At 50.0% G+C, this 21772-nt stretch overlaps 1 protein-coding gene across 1 annotated transcript in view; it reads left to right on the plus strand.

Moving 5' to 3' along the window:
• Nucleotides 1–21772, plus strand: part of RIMBP2 (RIMS binding protein 2) — a 238106-nt gene that overhangs the window by 130420 nt on the left and 85914 nt on the right. Inside the window, exon 3 of the mRNA XM_060029334.1 lies at nt 4595–4717. The gene's annotated coding sequence lies outside the window, so the exon portion shown is untranslated. The remainder of the gene's footprint in view (nt 1–4594; nt 4718–21772) is intronic.

A 21772-nucleotide genomic window follows, 5' to 3' on the forward strand; every position in this document is an offset into this window, starting at 1 on the left:
GTACTGTGTGGGGTGTTAAGTTCATGACCTGTGAACCTATGACCTGTGAACTCTTTTTACCTGCTGGCCAGAAATCTGAGGTTGGCTGGAATTCCGGGTTCGGTTACAAATGACTGGTATGGACAGTGGTCATGCCACTCCCTAGCTGGTGGTCTCTCTTCTTCATCGCATTACTGAGAAAACTGGGCATCTGTCGGATGCCACACGTGGATGTTTGGGATTCGTGGAGCCACACACCTTTGGCTGGAAAAGCCCAGCGGGCACACCTGAGTATCATTATCTATTTTTCCTTTATTAAAAAACAAAATCTTGTAAGGGTCCACTGTTCATAGCTTTCCACCTTAGGAGGAATTGTCTGGGCTTTTAAGCTTGAACATCTGAAAACTTTTTTTCCTTTTTGTGGAGGAGGGGAGTTTATAGGTCTTAGTGAAAATCTCTTCCCATCCTTTCTGCTAGTCCGAGACTTCCTTCTCCTTCAGTAGATAACCTGGCTGATTCCCAGGAGAATGTTCTAGTCCAGCTGCCAGGACATAGGTTTGGCTCTATGGGGTTCTCTGGTCATGAAAGTGACCGGCTTTGAGCTCCGGACACTGGGCAGCCGGGGACCAGGGACTTGTAAGCCGATGGGCCTCTCTTCCAAGGCTCCCGGGACGGGCGGGGCTGGAAAGGCCGGCTGGGCAGTGGCGTGAGGTCCTGAGACTCCAGCGCTGCAAGCAGCCCGTTGAGCCGACATTTAGAGTGTTTTTCGTTTGGAGCCTCGGTCCTGTTTCCAGACGGGATCGGCTGTTACCAGATCAGAGAGAGCCCCCTTCTCTGCGAGAGTCAGCGGCGGTTCTTTCAGCTGCAGGTAGCAGGGACCCAGGCTGGGTGACGTAAACACCCAGGGGGCATTCTTGTTCTCATGCGACCAGAAGTTCCCAGAGCCCAGGGCAGAGGCACCTGCTGGAGACGCACGGGGACACAGGCTCCTGCGCCCCTGCAGCGTCGTCCCGCGGGGACCGCGGCTCTTGTGGTCACCGCAGCATTGCTGAGGGTCCCGTCCTCGCTGCAGCTGGAGCAGCCCAGCCTTTCTTATAAAGCATCGTGTTCACGTGGGGTCATTGCCCCCCAGAGATTCCCGCTGGCCTGTCACGGAGAATGGGGTCACACGGCATCTCAGTCTGGGTCCCTGCCGGAAAGAGATGACGCACCTCGAAAAGCAATGGGGAGCGTTACTAAGGGCCATTTAGGTGGGTGTGGGTGAGTTAAGGGAGCTGAGCTGGAGGGTGACGTGACCAGTGACAGTGGAGAATTTTCATTTCTTGGGAAAGAGCAGAGATGTTCACAAACAGGTATTTTTTTTCATGTGAGAGATTAGTCCTTGAGATTTCCAAGACCAATTTAACCTCATGTTTCCAACACTTTCTTTTTCCTTTCCTTTCTTAATTGTGGAGTCACTGGAACCAGACTGGTCGGTGTCAGAAGTCCTAGAATCAAGGGGTCGGCAGGGCTCATCCCTTCTGGAGGCTCCAGGGGAGAATTGCGTTCTCACCTCTTCCAGCCCCTAGAGGCACCCGCGTTCCTGGACTCGTGGCCCCTTCCTCCCTGTCCAAACCCGGCAGTGCAGCATCTTTAAAATCTCTTTTCCGACCCGATTCTCCGCCTTCCTCTCATCAGGACCCTTGCCATTGCTACACTGGACCCACCAGGATAATCCAGGACAGTCTCCCCATCTCAAGATCCTTATCTTAATCACCCCTTCCAGGTCATTTTTGCCACGTAAGGTAACGTTCACAGGCTCCAGGGTTAGGATGTGCACGTCCTTGTGGGGTCTCTATTCAGCCTACCTCAGTCTCTCCCCAAATCTGTCCTTTTGTCTCCTTACCAGCAGACTTTCTTTCCATTGTTGCAAACCGGGGAAGTGACCTCAATCATTCCGATAAACATAAAGGGGACACAATGGAAAATTTTAAGTCAAAGAAATGCAAAACCACAATCTTGGCATGAGATGACGTGTATCAGATGTATTAAAGTGCAAATGCCAACGACTTGCGGAGGCTTTTAGCTGCCCAGAAGTCCTCTGGTAGATTCTTCCTCGTCCACAGCTGCTGTCCTTTAAAGCGTTGTCTTCAAGACAAATAAAGCTTGTTTCTTTCCCCCAACAGTATTGCTTTCTGTTAAGTTACTATATACAACGAACACAGTGTTTCCCACAACAAAAGCACAGCACTTTAGCTCCATGTGGGGTAAGCGGGATTTATGGGTGGGCCTGACCCTCTAACGTCTGTCCTAACCACGCTGGCAACATCCCTGTGGGAGAGCAGGTCTGATGCCTGCCAGTCAGTTAGCAGATTCACATCTGGGCTGTGGTCTGTCTGCAGGTTGGGGATTGGCTATTCTTGGCCAAAGGCCTGGTCAGTGCCCTCGGGAGGGTGATTCCTGACTGCCCGGTGCTCTTATAAGGGACTGGATAAAAACTAAATGTATGGAAATAAATGAGGTCAGCAAACGGAGCCTGAAACCCAAGTCGGGGGATTCCCTACAACACGTGAATCTGAGTTTCTTGGAAACACCTGACTTATGTGGACTTTGGCTGTTCACTCTGCTTCTCCTCTCTGACGACAGGGAATCGGATCACAAAAGAAAACTCCTTTCCCATCGGAGCTTACATTCTAATGAGGAGAAACCCCAAGAAAAACGTAAAGAGCTCACAGGATAATTTCACATAGTGATAAACGCCCGTGGAAAATAAAGCAGGGCAAAGCAGTGAGGGGAAAGGAGGCAGACAGGTGGGGAGGATTTTGGTACCCGAGGGCTTGTCTGAGGAGTGACATAATTGATGAGAAGGAGCCAGACTGGCAGAGACGGGGGGGGTGGAGTGGGAGCTGGGTAGGGATGTGCCACAATGGGAAGAGCCGTGCAAAGGCCCTGGGGCGGGAATAAGCTTGGCTTGTTCAAGGGAAAAAAAGAGGCCAGGGTGGCTGAGCATGGTGAATGGTTGCGGGTCAGATCAGAGAGGTGGGTGGGCAAGATGCTACAGGACTTTGGGGCCACACCAGGAGTCTGGATTTTATTCCGATCTCCATGGCAGCCTGGGAGGTTTCAGTCAGGAAGCAGCAAGATCTGCTTTTTATTCCGGAGAGCTAGTGCTGGCTACTGTGTGAGACTGGACCTGGGGTAGTCGAACACCAGTCCCAAGTCTAGTTTCCTTGATTAGCCAGAACATGAGAAGTGATGGCTTTCCAGCAAACCCAGTGTTGAGGTTCAAGTGCGGGTACTGCTTAATTCCTATAGGTCATGACATTTTCACAAGGGAGCGTGTGAATTTTTCCCCACGTTCATCGCCTGATGCATCATGCTGTAGCAAAATGCCGTGAAAATACCTCTGGGAATCAGATCCCTCTACGACCTCTTAATAACAGCTTCCATGTAACCCTGTTCCATTTAGGAATGCCAAGTGGGCGCCTTCCTTTCTTTCTGTGCCACAGAAATTGTAAGGTTAAACGAGCACTCTGTACCTAAAGCATTTGAAGCAGGACTTTTGTAGCTAAAAAAAAACAAAAAAAAGTGACTTTGTGACAGTCTGTTATTGAAGACACAATTCATGTTGTAATGTTTGGGGAGGAGGGAGAGAAATTAAAATCCTGTGGCTGGGTTAAAATACGCTGCACAATTAAAATAAAGGAAAATAAATCAGATAACTTCTTCGTCAATGGCTGCCCTTATCTGTTTCAAAGAAGCCAGAGGAGAGATGGAGAATCGGTGGAGCCTCCCAGATGAGTTCTAAATGTGGTCCTGGGGGTTGTGGGCTTAGGGTGGACGTGATTTCTGAGGTTATTGGAACACCTACCGTTCTAATCCATGTGGAGCCTTGCTGCCCCTTTTGTCCACTTTTAAGACGGGGTGAAAATTTTAGATGACAGAAATTAGTATGGCTCGACAATTTGGGTAACCTTTTGTCTGTTAGGACTTTCAGTTCAGAGGGACAGAAGACAATTCAAATTGGTACAAGCAAACCAAGGGAATCTATTGGCCCAAGTAACAGGAAAGGAAAATGCTAGCTTCAGGCACAGCTTGATCTAGGTGCTCAAGTGATGTCATCAGGACCCTACTTCTCCCTCGGCCTCTCTTGGCTCTATTCTCAGCTGAGTTCTTCCCTCATGATGGCACAGTAGCTCCAGCCTTTGTCCTCAACTTTCCAAGTCCAGAGGGCAAAAGAGAGAGTCTCTTCCCGGATTCCTACACAAGGCCAATATCTCATTCTCCACGGATGCGCCTGGGTCCTGTGCCCTGCCCCAACCAATCACCATATCCAGGGCATGGGATTACACTGATTGGCCAGACCTGGGTCACATTCCCAGTCCCGAGCCAATCACTGTGGCCGTGGCGAGGATGGGTGGGATGAAGAAGGAGGCTATGTGCTGACTGGCCAGCCTTTGGTCACACGTATTCACCCCAGCAGGAGTGGACCCACCATGAAGTCCATGACTGAGGATGACAGAGGGGAAGAGTCTCCAAAAAGGGGAGGTGACAGATGACAGCTGGGGACAAATACCCACCGCAGCTCCTATGCATGTTGTAAACAGCCCCTTCTCTCCATCCTTGCTACTTGTAGGTGAAAGCAGAGTATGCTCGACTTAAACACACGCTCACCATAGTGACCAGAGAACGCGATTTGGCCGTGAAGGAGAAACACCAACTCCAAGCCAAGCTGGAGAACCTAGAACAGGTCCTAAAGGTAGGATGGGCTTCACTTCCGCTTTCCTGAGCGTGAGCGTGAAGAAGGAGGGGCTGCGGACTTCCAAAGCAGAAAGTGGTTGAAACTCCTTCTGAGTTTCAAAATCATCAGAATTCAGGGCTCTTGGCGCCGCTTTTACCCTCCCTGTGGCATACGAAGCAATAAATAAGAAAATGTGAATGTTTCTGGAAGCGATCCTGTAAAACCGATTATGCGTTTCCATTTCTTAGGAATGTCAAACACTGCAGAACAAGAGATGGTAGGCAGCGCTCCGGAATGGAAATTGGGCTTATGTTGAAGACCAGAGGTGTCTACCTTTGGTTTTTCAAACTTCATGAATTTTAAGCTGTTCTTCAGATGGTTAACGACCTTTGTCATAAAGGGAATAGCTAAGTCAGAAAATTGCTTTATCAGGGTACAGGTAATTGGATAGCTTCATGCATTCTTGATGAGCTGGGATCTCCTTCAATATTTAATGGGTGGGTTGGTTTGTTATTGACGTTACTGAGTTAAGCTGAATGAATTCTTTGGCTTTTTTTTTTTTTTGAGTGTTAAAATTTTATTGGATTCTCATAGTGGGAAAAAATATTTAAACATAAAAGAATAAAATAATCATCACCTGCAATCCTACAATCTAGTACCTAGATTAAGCCTTTGTATCTCACACGCATGGAACAGAGCTATGCTGCACCCACCCACCGTCTGGCATCAGGAAGTGATTTTAACTGCATCTATAGCTTATTTGGGGGAAACTTCTAGAACTCTGAGGGGACGCAGATCAGTGGTTGGCTGGGACTATTTGGTGAGGGGGGAAGTGGATACGGGGTTTCTTCTGGGGGTGATGAAAATGTTCTGGAATTAGTGTGATGATCACACAACCTTGTGAATGTACCAGCACCTCTGAAATGTACACTTTCAAAGGGTGAATGTTATGGGATGTGAATTACATCTCAATTTAAGAGGGAAGATGCCCTGTTCTCTCACTGCTGGCCCTGAAGGGGAACCACGCCCCTCGTGTGGCTCTCAGGAGGTGGCAGATCTGTACCCAGTGCTGGTGGCATGTAAGATGCCCCCGTGTGTCCACCTGACACTCTCTGGAGGAAAGGCCAAGGCTAACCCTGACCATGCTGCTGTTTACCATTTGCTCTGAGTTTAGAACAGCCATAAAGGATGAGATTCCACCATGTAATTATTCATTTCAGCAGCTACCTCGACCGCTGACTGCAGGTTCTCTGAGGCAACGACCGTGTTTCATTCAGCTCTCTACCTGTAAAGCTTGGGTTTGGTGAAAGTCAGGGTTTGGTGAATTCAGTGGCGGATGGACTGGGAATCCAGGTGCACCCGGGGGCTTTGCTGAGGGTCTGTTGGAGTAAAGTCAGCATGAAGGACAGTGTACGTGACTATGCCCCCAGGAGATATTTGACAATCTGGAGACATTTTTGCTGGCTGGGACCGGGGAGCGGGCTATTAGCATCACGTGTGCAGAGGCCGGGGATGTTGTTAAGTCTCCTACGACGCACAGGACCGCCTCCACGGCAAAGAGATAAGTGGCCCAAAATAGCATTGGCGCCGAGGGTGAGAAGCTCTGTGAATTAGTTTGTTACTGTTGCCGTAACAAATTGTCCCCACGTGAAATAAAACAAATGTATTCTCTTACAGTTCAGGAGGTCAGATCCAAGATGAGTCACACGGGGCTAAAATCAGGGTGTCAGCAGAGCTGCCTGCCTTTCGGAAGGGTTTGGGGAGACCTTCCCTGCCTTCCCCACCTTCTGGTGGCTCCCAGCCCCTCCCTGTTATTAGAAGTTGCTAATTGCAGAGCCAGCAATGAGCATCTTCTCTCCTCTCCGACCTCCTGCCTCCCTCTTATAAGGACCCTGTGATTACACGGTGTCCACTTGGATGATTTCCACATCTCAACGTCCTTAACTTCATCACATCTGCAGGGTCCCTTTGTCGTGTAAGGTGACGTAGTCACAGGCCCCAGGGACTGGGAGGTGGACATCTTTGGGGAACATTATTCAGCCTGCCCCACTTCTAGAGTATTTGAAGGAGGCGACCAATAGCACTGATGCTACCTGTGGGTAGAGGAGGCCCTGTTTATAATTTCGGGGCGTGAAATTCCCGTCTTTGTCTCCTGCCTGCCGGGCTTCAGGCCAGTCTCTCCTGCTACCTGGAGTGGGTGAAGGGCTGTGCATTCTCACTGGCCTCGTGGGGCCCGCCGTCCTTCCTTCTGACCTGGGGTTTGAGCCTCATCACCAGGGCCTTGCACGCGTGGAGACACCCCGAGTTCACGTCCAGGTTCTGCCCATGGCGCCCTGCAAACAGCCCTCTCCTCGGCTGCCCACTCTGCCCAGGGGGTACACCCCAGGGGTGTCACCTGCCCTTGTGGGGGGCAGGCTAGGGAGGGGGCCTGTGCAGGAGCTGGCGGGGGAGCTTGGGGGCTTTGAGGCGGGGGCATTCCAGGGTCCGGGGAGCTGGACTGTGGTCCAGAGGGGAGCGTGTGGGCTGTGGATGGGCGTGTTCCTCTGGCCCCCTTTCTAAGGGTGGAATTGGGTAGCTGATGGGCAGGCTGTGAGCAGTCATCAGGGGACACGGTCATGTTCGTCACCAGGAAAGCAGCAAGCGGGGGAGAGGTTGGAGGCCGTGAGGGGCCCAAAGGGACAAGTGGCAGCGTCACAGGGCCGGGGTTCTGGCCCTCGCCTTCTCTTGGTCACCGCCCCACACGGTGCTGTTCTAGTCTGTTCTTCACGGGCTGGCCAGAGCAGTACCGTCCAAACCGAAGTCAGGTCCCAGCACCACCCGCAAACCCTCCGCAGGACCCGCCAGCCCAGCTCACTCACCCAAAACCTGGTGCCTCCCTGGCCACAGCCCTGCAGCTGCCCTCGCCTCTCGGGACCCCTGTCCTCCCCTCCCGCCCTGACTCCATCCTCCCCCATTGCCCCGCCAGGCCCTGAGCACCTTCTCCATAAAGTTCTTCTCAGTACCATTTCAGTGAGTGACTGACGATGGAGCCAGGCTGGCCTGGGGCAGGGGCCTTGTTGGGAGCAAACGGAGCTCTTTCTCAAAAGAGTTTCGCTCTGTGCAAAAAGGGAGAGAAAGAAGACCCGGAGGTGAGGAGAGGCATGTCCTTTGCAAGGGGTTGATTCCATGGCGGGCGAAGGAAAGCGCATGCCCTGAAAATTTGCAAAACCCTGTGTGATCTGCCCTTTCCCACACCCAGCACTGAGAGCCTGTGGGGCTGAGAGCAAGGAGGGAGAGGTCGGGGAGGTGACGATTCCACTACAGTGGCTGAACTCGCTGGGCTCCGGACAGAACCTGCCGAACTTTGCTGCTTTCAGAGAACCCCCCAAGCGCGGTAGCTGCATGTTGTTTCAGCATCGCCTCAGTTTGGACCGACTGAAAGCACAGCGGTTTCCATGTTCTCCTTCTGATACTTTGGTCATGATAATAAGAGGGCTATTCAAGATCAACCTTCTTTCTGTTTTGCAATTTGGTGGTTGTATTTTATTTTTTAATTCTATTTTAAATTTATTTCATTGAGGTAGAGTTGATTTACAATGCTGTGTTAATTTCTGCTGTACAGCAAAGTGATTCAGTGATACAGGTATCTATTCTTTTTCACATTCTTTTCCATGATGGTTTTTCACAGGATATTGAATATAGCTCCCTGTGCCCTACAGTAGGACCTTGTTGTTTATCCATTCTAAGTGTAATCGTTTGCATCTGCTAACCCCAAACTCCCAATCCATCCCTCCCCACTCCACCTTAGCCTTTCTTTTTTTCTTTCTTTTTTTTGCGATACGTGGGCCTCTCGCTGTTGTGACCTCTCCCGTTGTGGAGCACAGGCTCCGGACGCGCAGGCTCAGCGGCCATGGCTCACAAGCCCAGCCGCTCCGCGGCATGTGGGATCTTCCCCAACCGGGGCATGAACCCGCGTCCCCTGCATCAGCAGGCGGACTCTCAACCACTGCGCCACCAGGGAAGCCTCTTTCTTTTTTTCTTGAGCGGCAAAGCCCATCAGTGGGCGATGGGGAAGGGAGGAGGTGATTGCCATGCTGGGCGGAGATGCAGCTGACTTGGCTTAGAAAATCCTGGCGTTGTTGTAAACTTGGGCAAAATGATGACCTTGCATTTCCAGAAGTTGCCTGGACATCCCCAGAACTCCCGGAGTCTGATGTATGGTCTCTAGTTGTCATTGATTTGAATGGAATTTGATCCCCAAACCAGTGTCGATCAGCATGATTTGCTGAGAACCAAAGAGAACTTCCAGGCTCGGGGGCCACGTGAGGGGGAGGTTGGGTGGTGCATGATTCCAATCTCAACCTGTCTGCCGCCGAGCCTGGACGGGCTGGCTGACCCCCCACCCTCATCTGGGAGAAGCAAAAATGCTGAGCAGCTAGTTTGGGGTAGGGACTGGTGAGTGGCCCGCAGAATCACACTGTCACTGGTTTTTACCAGATTGTGAATGGAATGTCTGTTTTCCTTCAAAATACAAAAACTATTCCTAAAACAGAGAAGACAGGTTTTGGGGCTGTTTTCTAAGACAATCCAATGAGAATAATACCCCCTGCACGAACCAAACCAAAAATAGTTAACCTGATGTGAATTCATCCTGATTTTTATACTTTTAAAAATAATAATTGATGAGCTCATTATCTATGTATATGTTTTTATCATGCTTCTTTCCAAGAATGTCGTCAAATCACCGAAACTGTCACATGTAATGGAACATGCTCAGATGCTCTGAATGGAAGTGAAACATTCAGATAAAGAGAAAGGAGCATTCAAGTATGCCAGCCTGGAGGTTAGACACAGTTACTCTAAGATTCTAATTTGGCCTGTGTTTCCATGCAGCCTGGATATAAAAGGAAATATAGGCAATTACGTAATTCTCACTCCCTAAGAGAGGGGAACCTACTGTTTCCCCAGGAAAACGAAGCATGGAGGACTAAACGTGATTTTCTTACTTGGAATGATACCTCAGAGGGGGATGCAGGACAATGTAGTAGGAGATGTCTTCAGCAGCACCTTCATAGCTACTGAGGAGCAATTTTCCCATGTGTCTTTCTTGGGGGTTTCTTTGGGCAAGCAGACCTAAAGGCCGTTTTCCTGAGCTATTAGCAAGGAAAATTGGGAGGAATCATTAAAGCCAGATTTCCCACACCTAGGAAGAACCCAGGAAGAGTTCTTCGTGGTGGGAATTGAAGAATAGGAAAAGTAATGTTCCTGGACCCATTCCTGTTCTTCGGAATTAAAAATAGCAAGAGATGGAAAACATCAGAGTTTGAGCAAAGATGGGATAAGAAGGCTCCCCTTCGCCTGTCCACCTTATCTGGTTGGGAATCACCCCACACCCAGCGGCCTTACCAGGAGAAGGGGATGTACCCGTGCATCTCAACAGGGGTCTGCGTAGTCAGGACAAACAGTGGTGTCCCTGGCCCACAGTGTTTATTACATGACCGTTCATTCATTCATTCACTCACTCACTCACTCATACATGTCGACTGAGCACTGCCTGTGTACCAGGCCCGGTTCCCGGCAGCAGGAGCGTTGTAATTAGCAAAGCAGAGTCAATGAGGAGACGCCGTGCAGAAGAAGACACACATTTGTAACGTGGTGTCAGGCAGTGGTAAGCGCTTTGAAGGACAATACATTAGGGCGAGGCAGTAGGAAGTGATGTAGTGACCCTTTTAAAAAGTAGATGGAGGGCTCCCCTGGTGGCACAGTGGTTGAGAGTCCGCCTGCCGATGCAGGGGACGCGGGTTCGTGCCCCGGTCCGGGAGGATCCCACATGCCGCGGAGCGGCTGGGCCCGTGAGCCATGGCTGCTGAGCCTGCGCGTCCGGAGCCTGTGCTCCGCAACGGGAGAGGCCACGGCAGTGAGAGGCCCGCGTACCGCAAAAAAAAAAAATAATAATAAATTAATTAATTAAAAGTAGCTGGAAACAACAAGGTCCTACTCTACAGCACAGGAAACGATATTTAATATCTTACGATAAACCATAATGGGAAATAATAAGAAAAAGAAGGTCTGTCTATGTATAACTGAGTCACTGTGCTGTACAGCAGAAATGAACACAACCTGTAAATCAAGTACACTTTAATAAAATAAAGAATGGTTGGGAGGGGGCTTCTCCCAGACACATCAACTGAGCAGAGTGAGTGCCTCTCAGTGAAGGGGGTGCAGGGGGCTTGTCCACGTTCAGGGGAGGAACACCCGGCAGGTGGACAGTGCAAGGAGCTGAGATGGGCAGGTTTTCGACGTGTCCGCGTATCAGCCAGGTGGCTGGTGGACAGGGACCGAGGGGCGGGGGGTGCAGATGAAGCTGAGATTGGGGTGAGGTCTGGCAGTCTTATGAGCCCGAGTAGAAATCCAGGGGTTTTGGAATTTGCTCTAAGTGTCGTCAGACACCTTTGTCACAAAACTGCTGCGTAAGAAACCAGCCCAAAGCCCGTGGCTCCAAACAAGAACGGTTCGTACAGTCCCCGAGGCCGTGGCTTGGCTGCCCGGTGCTGTCGTCTTGGCTGGACCTGGCCGGCTATTGTTGACGCCGGACGGTCTGGGTCAGGGTGACTGGCTTGGTTCCCTGCTGTCCCAACCCCCAGCAGGCTAACTAAGGCTTCTAAGAGCGGCATAACGGGCCACGAAGGAGAGGGGTGCGCGGGAGGGCGCGGGAGGACCAGGCCGGAAGGGTGCAAGTCCCTCCCTCCCTCTCTCCCATCGGCCAAAGCAACTTTCAGGCCGGCCTGGTTTCACGAGATGCAGGAACAGGTGTGACGTCCCCTTACCAAGCCAGTGGATACACGCGGCGAGGGGATCGATGCTCCCGGGGCGGGGTGCTGGAGAGCTGATGGACCGCATCCGCTTTTCATCTGTCGAGGGTCACTGCAGTGGCCGCACCGAGAGAAGAAGCCAGGGAGCAGGGGTGGGAGCCAGGGGGTGGGTTAGGAGGGATTCTCCAGACACGGGATGTGGGTGCCTCCCCCAAGGCAGGAGCAGAGGGGACAGAGAAGCGGTCAAGTTTGTGTATATTTTCAAGGTGAAATCAACAGGATTTGCTGACAGCTTGGCCGTGGGGTATGATAGGGAAGGGCCCAGGGTGATGCCAAGGGCTCGGAGGTGTGTTTGGGTGAGGGACGGAGCCGTTGGCTGTGACGCAGATCATTAGGGGCTTGGACTGGGGGTCAGGGAACCCCCTTGTGTTGGAGACGGAGTGCACCGTGAGCAGGGGATCCTTGGTGCGGGAGAACCTCCGTCCTCACGCTGGGGACCACCCTGCTAATCCTCAGGAAGCGGCTTCATTCAGTTATCAGGTGACGTGAAAGGCAGGAACAATTCATTGGGGTTAAAGTGTGAAGCTCTGAAGGCGACCACGGCGTCCTGTCCTTTGAACATCTGGTGGTCACAGTCAACTAAATTGTGCTGCCTTGTGCCTGACACCGTCTTCTTCCAAGTTCTCAGAGTGATGGGGGCAGAGAGGACATGCCATTCGGTAAAGGAAGAGCGTGCATTTTATGTTGATGTGGTGTCACAGAGCTCTGGAGTTGGGCCAACACGCGTTACGCGTCTGTCTGAGCTGATAATTACTCCATTGATCACGTCCATATGTCGGCTTTTTTGTTTCCAAATATCACTGATGGGCCACGTGTCTTCATACTGATAATTCAATTTAGCAAAAGACAACGTGCGCCTTAAGGTCTGTAATGGGTTATGTAAAGCAGGAGTGCAGCAGCACATCGATATGTTAATTTTTTTTTCAGCGTCCTTTTCTGCTCTATCAGGGGGGCCGCCAAATAACTTTGCACTTGAACAGCCAGAAAAGTAGGACCAGATATGGTGATATTCAGAGGAAATGGGTCCCAGATGCCTCAGACACTGGTTTCCTGCAGACCTTCCAGTGTAATAGCCCTGATGAAAACCCACACATAAAGATGTACTCAGGACTTCCCTGATGGTCCAGTGGTTAAGCCTCTGTGCTCCCAATGCAGGGGGCCCGGGTTTGATCCCTGGTCAGGGAACTGGATCCCAACATGCATGCTGAAACTAAGAGTTTACGTTCCACAACTAAGGAGCCCCCATGCCACAACTAAGACCCAGCGCAACCACATAAATATTAAAAAAAAAAAAAGACACATTCATGCAACAGGTATTTATTGAGCACCTAATATGTGGCAAACACTTCCTAGGTGCTGTCCTTGCTTCTGGCAGAGAGTTGATAGACAGATTGATGTACGTATCAGGGGTGACAAACACAAGGGGTTAGAGGGTGATGAAGATGAAAGTGCTACTTTATATTCAGTGGTTGGGAAGGTCTCACTGATTATGTGACATGTGGACGGAGACCTGGGTGAAGGGAAGAAGACAGTTGTGAGAAGTCTGGGGAAAGGATGTTCCTGCAGAGGGAAGAGCAGATACAAAGGGTTGAGACAGAGGGCCTGCCATGTCTGAGGAACAGAGCAGAGGCCAGAGTTGCAGAAATAGAATGAAAAGGGGGATAGAAGGTTAAAAGAGGAGGCCAGGGAGACAAATAACTTGAGGTGTGGAAGGCCAGGCCCCCTCCTCACTCTCAGACACACTACCTCCTTTCCGGTCTTTTCCTGGGGTGCTCCAGCCACCGCAGGGCCTTTGCACTTGCTGTGTCTGCTGTCTGGCTTGCTTTTGTCCTGGTTACCCTCCAGGAGAAGCACAATATGGGCAAGTTCCATGTCTTTTTTGCTTATCGTTGTATCCTCAGTGCCCAGCCTGGCGTAGGAAAACCGTACAATAAATGTTTGTGGGCTGAACGAATGAGAGAGGGAGGTAGGATAGTCTCAAGTCTGCCTTGCTTACAATAGCCAAGAGGTGAGCCCTCCGCTTTGCAAAGCCTTCAGGCATATATGCCCTTCCTAAGATGGGCTATCCCCTGGTGTCGAGCCACAGCCACGTTGATAAAACAGAAATTGCGTCATGTTCCCACTGCTTACCGCCCCACCAATTGCTTCTTACTGCACAGAGATGAACATCTAGACTCTTTCCCGCAGGACCCTGTGCTCTGTGGCCCCCACGTAATCCTTCAGCCCTCATCCTACCATGACCCCTTACAGCCTGGAGCCGGCTACAGTGGCCATCCCTGTCCTTCTGGAACTTACTGCACTCACGTCCACCCCAGGGCCTTTGCACTTACTGCTTCTTCCACCTGGAAGGCTGTTTCCCTCAGCACTTTGTGTTTCTGACTCTGGGTCAATTAATTAGGTCTTGGTTTCATGTCACTTACTTGGCAATGACTTTCTTGGCCACCTTATCTGTGATAAGAAGTTGCTATCACATCCTCCAATTCATTTTCTTCCAAGAAAACTTATCTTGCTGGTTTTAATTATCTGTATATTGTTTGTTTTCTCCTACCAAAATGTAGCCTCTTTGAGAGAGACTTTGTTTCAGTTCATAGGACAAAATCTGACATCTAGAAGGCACTTGGTAAATATTGATTGATTGATTAAATTAGTAAATGAATGAATGAGTGAATGAGTGAACGTGTGAGCGAGAGACCGCATGATACTGACATGGCCTGTTACTGCAGACACCTTCTGCCATCGTGGAGAGTAATGGAGCAGGTGAAGGCTTGTGGTCGAGGAAGCTTGTCTAGAAGGGTCACTTCTTTGGGGCTTACAAGTGCTTCTGTAAAAATGCAGCCACAAATCAAGCGCAGCCTCTTTCTGGCAGAGACTGAGATTCTCCAAGAGGACAAACCACAGGAGAGTTGGTGATTTCCAGCCCCTGCTCGGCCCAGGCCGGGTGACTGTCTGGCAAGGGTGTCCCCCCACGGAGCTCCCCACCTTCAAGCCCAGCAGCCCCTGGGTTAGGTCTCGGCACAAGTGTCTGCCCTTGTGATGAACGGAGTAAACCAAGCTTCTTGGACTCAAGGATTCTGAAAAAAAAAAAAAAAAAGCTGGTGTTTTCATGTAAATTTCCTGTTGCCGGATATTTCGGATCGTCTAGACCCTTAGCATCTTACCAGCTCCACGGAAGTGGAAGAGGAACGTGCGAAGCTCCGGGTTTTGTGTTTGATCGGAGCGCATCCTGCCTCTCTTCCCTGCGTCTTCTTACTCAGGACCCGAAAGATGGCTGCATTTGTCAGATGCAACAGAGACGTGTGTCTCTATTTTAGGACAGCATTAGCATCCTGACAGGGAACGATGCCACACTCCAAGTGTCTAACTTACACAAGAGAGGTCAACACAGAGACCGTTTCGAGAGGCGTGGGCCGGGGGAACCGACAGGGGTGGGAAGGCAGAGAGAGACCAGCAGAGCGGGCAGCTGTCCCCGCCTTCCCTGGGCCTGCGGGCAGTTCCTGGAGCTCAGTGGGAACCGCAGTCACGGAGAAGCTACTGGACGGCTTTGTGTGGGGATGAAGAGCGTCCCCCAAATTCACATCCACCCAGAAGCTGTGAGTGTCACCTTTTTCGGAAAAAAGTTCCTGGAGAGAGAGAGTGTGTGTTATTCCGTCCCATCCCTACTGATCCACTGGGAAGCCCCAAATCATTTAAGTATTTGGACATCTCCAGTAAGACCGTGGAGTGAGGTATTTCAAGGCTGACTTTCACTTAATTTTAAAAAACCATGAGTTAATCAGGACCATCCTTTTCCTTGACTTCAAGGACCCCTGAGCACTTTGTCGACCGGCCGTGCTGGCGGCAGGTTTACAAGGGAACCTTTGCAGCCCCCTTTCCGGTTATCTGACCAGCACGCAGTGCAAATTCTAGAAATCTGACCCAGGGCTGTAAAAATATTTTTGATTAATTAAACTTAATCCATTATAGTTTATGATTCAAAGACAAGGGAAAAAGTATTCTGGACCAGATTTTGTTCTCACAATCAACAGATTAGTCAATTTCAGTGACGATAATCTGACGCTTATTTTGTGTTAATGAACAACTGATTATCTGGGATGAATAAGTAACTCTCGAGGTGACAATCTTCCCTTATCTCCAGCTCCTTCCCTCTTCCCCTCCCATTACTTTGCATCTGTGCACGGAGATTCATCCTTATACCTACGAACACAAACCTGCCTGCGGTCATTGTCAGGTTTAATTAAGGTTTTGGAGTTCATTTTCTATGTGCTGATACTCAAATGCCAATAAAACCCTCCAGCGTTCTCTGAACATGAGAATAATGTTTAGGGCTCCGTCTCCAGCAAAACCCTTGATGTGAATAGATGATAGCTTTATCTGGATGTTCAGAGACGGGCGAGAAGCAGGAAATGTATTGATCTTCATTCTCCGCTCCTGTCTCCATGGGGAGAGATTTAGGTAAGAGGCACCGCCAGTTCATCGGCTAGTGCTGTGGGACACACACGTGCCTTCTTTGCATCCAGCAAAAGGATGGGACGAGATCTCATTCTGAGGCTCGGACCCCCCCCCCCGCACTGGACCCCACCATGGAGTTGACGATTTTCTCCGTGCAGCAGGCAGCCCAGCTCTTTGTCCTTTGCTGGGATCCCCACCCAGCGCTTCAAAATTCTGAGCTACTCAGCATATGAAGTGTTCAACTTCACTGATCATCAGGAAAATGCAAATTAAAACGACAGCGAGATGCCGATCTCTTCATCAGATGAAGAAACTTTTAGGAGTGACAGTGCCCAGGGCCAGCGAGGAGTGGGGAGCAGGCATGCTTACACGATGCCGGCCGAAGGTGAAGTCTTTCTGGCTTCTGGAACTGTCCATGTTCAGCTTCAGCATACTCTTCTCCCTCAGTCTCCCTTCTGGGAGCGTACAGAGACATAAAGCTCCCACTGTGTGCCCCAGATCTTTATTGTAGCATTAGCCATGCAACCGTGATGTTCACCAAAAGCAGACCGTTCAGGCAATAATTTAAAAGTGAGTCACGTCCGTATCTAGTGACCAAGACATGTAGTCAAGTGAGGGCTTCAACACGTCCATTTGGACCCACAGCTGTCCAGAACTGTCCAGAACTGAACCCACAGCAGGGCGATCACCTCATCTGTTCCCAGATCTGCCCCTCTGCCTCACCTCTCACCACCCCCAGCCCCTCGCAACCCTGCAGCCAGTGGACACACGCCAAGCTGGCTCTTGCCTCCAGAGCTTTCCTCAAAACGTTGCTTGTCGTCATGTAGGTCTCGGCTAAAATATCACCTCCCTGACCGGCTTGAGTAGAATCGGTACACCTGCCTCTCTCCCCTGCACGTCACCTCGCTTTCTCTCCTCTATCAATCTCTGAAATTCTTATTACTTGCCAGCTTCCTTGTTTAGTTTCTGCATACCCTTCCCCAGCAGAATGTAAACTTCATAAGAACAGAGATGACCTTTGACTTACTCGTTATTCTATCCCAGACATCGAGTATCTGGCACAGAGTTAAGTGTTCAGCTAGGGTTAGAGTTAGATTGTTATTTTTACTAATGTAATAATTATTAAAAGAATAATTTCACAATTATTAAATAATTAATAATTTAATAATTATTATTTTTGCATGAACGAAAGCACGTGTCCAGGAGGTAAACTCCATTTCAGCACAAACCCACAGGCCCTGAAATAAGAAGCCCAATCGGATTCTGTTTCCCTGTCTCACCATCTGCCCAGCTGCTCCAGCCGGAGGTGTGCAATTCCCTGTCCCTCGTACTGGCAGTGCAGTTCATGGAAAGTCCTACAGATTTAAAGCAAGCCATCCAGAAACCTCCTGAGCCAACCTGACTGTCCTCAATTTCTACTCCTGCTGCCTGAGAGCACACAGCTTGCTCAGGTTCTATTAAATGTTCCCTAACTTCCTGCCTCTTCCTCTCCTCTACTCTGGCTCCCCTCTGATCTTTTCTCCATACCACAGTCTTTGCAAACACAGATCCCCTCATGTTATACCCTGACCCACATCCTTGCATCCTTGCCTGGCTGCCCATCGCTCTGAGAATGAGGATGACATTCCTTCAAGGCCCTGATGGTCTGGTCCCTGTCGGCCCCCTTGGCTTCCCCTCCAACATTCTGCATCTCTCCCCCCATGCCAGTCACACCAGCCTTCCTTCACCCTTGACCTGGCTTTGATCCCTTCTGCCACAGGGCCTTTGCACATACTGCTCCCTCTACATAGAACGCTTTGCTCTTCCCTCTTCTAACCAACTCCTATGCATCCTCAAAAATCCACTCGTCTGTCACCTCCCCAGGGAAGCTGACGTCCCCAGGGCTCATCTTTTAGTGATGGAAGACTCTCAGCATCCAGCACTTCTCTTTCATGACACTTGTCACAAGTTTGCAGTTTTTTAGCCTTATTTGATTAACCCTTATCCTCACCACTAGAAGGTGAATTCCACACAAGCCAGGACCACTTCCGTTTTTGTCTTTACGGTGTTGCTAGCACTTGTCACATACTTGGCGCTCAATAAGTCCCGGGTGGATGAGAGAAACAGAAATGGTAAGTAGCTGGGGAGATGTAATAGCCTATTTTTCTCCTCTTAGGTCCTTTAAAATATGTATGACAGTTCAAAGAAAAATTATAACCCTGAGGGTTCTCTCTGTGTTTGGATGTAGTAATCCATGGGAAGACAGTGACAGAGAGAGAGTAAAGGTGCTGAGGCAGGGGCAGCACCTCTGCATTCCACTTGGATCCATGGGAAGACAGCGACAGAGAGAGAGTAAAGGTGCTGAGATAGGGGTAGCGCCTCTGCATTCCACTTGGATCCATGGGAAGACAGTGACAGAGAGAGAGAGTAAAGGTGCTGAGACAGGGGTAGCGCCTCTGCATTCCACTTGGATCCATGGGAAGACAGTGACAGAGAGAGAGTAAAGGTGCTGAGACAGGGGTAGCGCCTCTGCATTCCACTTGGATCCATGGGAAGACAGTGACAGAGAGAGAGTAAAGGTGCTGAGGCAGGGGTAGCGCCTCTGCATTCCACTTGGATCCATGGGAAGGCAGTGACAGAGAGAGAGTAAAGGTGCTGAGACAGGGGTAGCGCCTCTGCATTCCACTTGGATCCATGGGAAGACAGTGACAGAGAGAGAGAGTAAAGGTGCTGAGACAGGGGTAGCGCCTCTGCATTCCACTTGGAGCGGCACAGTTTAATTCTGAATAGATTATTTTAATTTAAACACGTATATTGAGACCCCTGGAACGACCACTAAGAGGTGTATAAAAATATATAGTCACCCAATAAAGACCTGAAATGGGATATACTACAAAGCATTCAGATCATTGGAAAGAAAGCAGGAAAGGCGAAACAGCGATGAAAGGAGAGGGAACAAACAGAAAACAAAAAAAAAGGGAAAACCGAAATCAACACTGACCCATAATTGCATCAAAGGTCATTACTGTGCAGGTCACTTTGAAGCTCATATCTCATCTGGTCCTTGCAATGACCTTGGGAAGGTTGGATTCTTCTCCTTCACTCGATAAGTGAAGAAACTGAGGCTCAAAGAGGTACACACCTCACCTCCGAGCACACAGTTTATAAGGGGTCGAAACGACATTTGAAGGCAGGGCTGGCTGACCTTATGCCCTGCACCTGGCTGGCCTCAATCCCCAGGCCTGGCAGGCAGGGACCACTGGCACATGACGAAAACCGTGCTTCGGAAAGGTGATCTTAATAACCCTGAGTGCCACTGTCCCCATGTCTCCAGAATCCGTCAGGGTCAGATGCGCAGGAGAGAGGCTTGTCTGGAGGCTTAAGGACGATCAGGAATCAGGAGAGCTCCAGTGTTTGATAAGGGGGCTCCTGACTTCCTAATTTTTTCCAGTTTGAGAAACGAAGATACTTCGGCTAAAATATATTTTGCCTTCCATGGCTCTTTCCCACACCGATCCTCATTAGGAATGAGTCTGACTTCCACAGACGGGACAGGGAGTCATAAGGCATAGAAAACACACGGCTTTAAATGCCTTCTTCCTTGGTTTTGAAGACATGAACTCAGTAAGAGCTGTGTTCTTCCCACCGGGTGTCTTGTAAAAGGGAATCGTGGGCACGGAAATGCTTCATTACTTCCACCAGGAGTACCAGATCCCATGAATGTGACGTTAGGAGCATCGCTGTTAACTCCTGTTGAGGGAAGTGAGTCTTTCCTGAATTTCGTTACCAGGCAGGGCAGGAGCCAAAGCAGAAGACAAACCCCCTTTGCTCTAACGCGGCTGAGATGACTCCGTTTGCTCCACACTCGTTCCCACCGTGTCACATCTGAGCTTTCCCGGGGAAGCAGCATCTTGACACTTGGAGGCTACTTAAGCACTCGTGTTAATGCCGACATCCAGCTATAAATATCACCGCTTTAAAAATACATCCTGCCACAGGCAAAGCATATCAAACGGGCACTTCTCGCTGGGGCGCACGATCTTCAGGACTTCTGATGTGAAATGTTCCCGTGGAGCGTGGCCTGTGCCCTTGGAATTGGGAAGAGGTTTGTAAAAGGAAGCAGAAGCCAAACCTTAGGAATTTGGTGGGAGTTTGTCTTGGAATGAAAGCCGGGCATTTCCAGACTCTCTGCAAGGACCCATGGGCCCCTCGTGCTCCCAGGGACAGCCTGGATCATGACGGCTTGTGGAATTGATACCAGTGATGATGATGTAAATTTCCTCCCTGGAGAAACGCCGAGTGCTCTGCGCACTGGTCACGTGGCCAAGGGCAGCGTGTCTTCAGTGGCCTGAGAACCCCAGAGGGACCTGAAGTAACTCCAGGAAATGTTCTTGCGTTGACTTTCTTGCCAAGTCTGCTGGATGTCAGCACATCCCACAAATAAGGGTGGGGTCCTGCCGGAAATCTCCCGTAGAGCAGACAGATGAGTGGAGAGAATGTGAGCACAGATCTGTGTTCAAATACGGCCTCATCATTTACTAGCTGGGCAACCTTGGGCAAGTTACTTAACCTCTCTGGGCCTCGGTTTCCTTCGCTGTAAATGGGAATAAAATATTGCCTGCTTCAAGTGTTGTTGTGAAGATTCAATATGTTATATGTGTTAAATACTTAGCACAACAGTACTCGAGAACTTAGTAAAGGTTACACGCTTAGACGAGAAGGAAGATGGTGCTGCCTGGGGCTAGGACCTCGGGCAGGACACTCTGGGAAAGGCATGCCAGCAGTCTGCTTATAGAAACAAGAAGGACGTCGATGTCCACCAGGTGTACCACCTGCAATAAACACCAAGGAGGCTTTGACCGCGGGGGCCACACACACGGTATCAGGAGCTCCCGTGAAGGCTCACGGCTGCCCACGTCTCTCCCTCCTTCCACCCGAACCCTTTCCCAGGGTGGCAGAGCTCCAGTGCGGGTTTAAATGTGGTCTCTGTTTCAATCCTCTGGCCTGGCCACCATCCAGCCCAGAGTTTCACTGGAACCCCCTTGGGTGGTTCAGATGCTGGACTCATGGGTTTCAACCTCTACACACCACAGGTACCCTGTGGATAAGAGTGATCTCCTTGAATAGCGAAACTTGCTGCCAGTGACTTTGATCTTAGGACTTTGTTTCCTGGCCCCAGGAGAGACATGGTACCCAGCACCTGCCCCAGCCCCACCTCATTGCACCCCACTCCACCCCCGTGCCCTTGCACCCCAGTTTATCCTCTTTCTGCTGCCGAGAAGTTGTCATTCTACTTCTGGAAAGCTCCTTTGGGTCTCTGGCTGCTTCTTCCCCAAAACAGGGAATTGAAAGGACTCCAAAACTGTCACGATCCACCAGCTGTCTCTTTATTTTGAGAAACAAGACTAAAAAGTTATGAAGGTTCAGTGCATAAAAATGAGACATTATAGAATTAAGTAAGTTTTGTGGCAGTCGTAAATGCTGTTGAAAAATATTTTAGTGAGGACCATTTGGGATCAAGTTCATGCAAACCTATGTCAAATGGTTTTAAGAGAAAGAAATAATTGGTTTATAAAGTGGGAAATATGAGCGAGGTTAGGCTTCAGGCAAGGTTGAATCAAGGTGCCCAGGTGATGTCACCAAGAACAGTCTCTCTTCATCTTTTATCTCTGCTTTTTCCTGTCAGTCCAGTTCACAGGCAGGCTCTCACCAAGTCACGTCAAAGATGGTACCCAACATCTCCTGGCTTGCATCCTACCAATTTAGTCACCACGGAAGAGGATGTCTCTTTCTT

Source organism: Delphinus delphis, chromosome 13 (assembly GCF_949987515.2).
Source record: "Delphinus delphis chromosome 13, mDelDel1.2, whole genome shotgun sequence".
NCBI classification, from domain to species: Eukaryota; Metazoa; Chordata; class Mammalia; order Artiodactyla; family Delphinidae; genus Delphinus; species Delphinus delphis.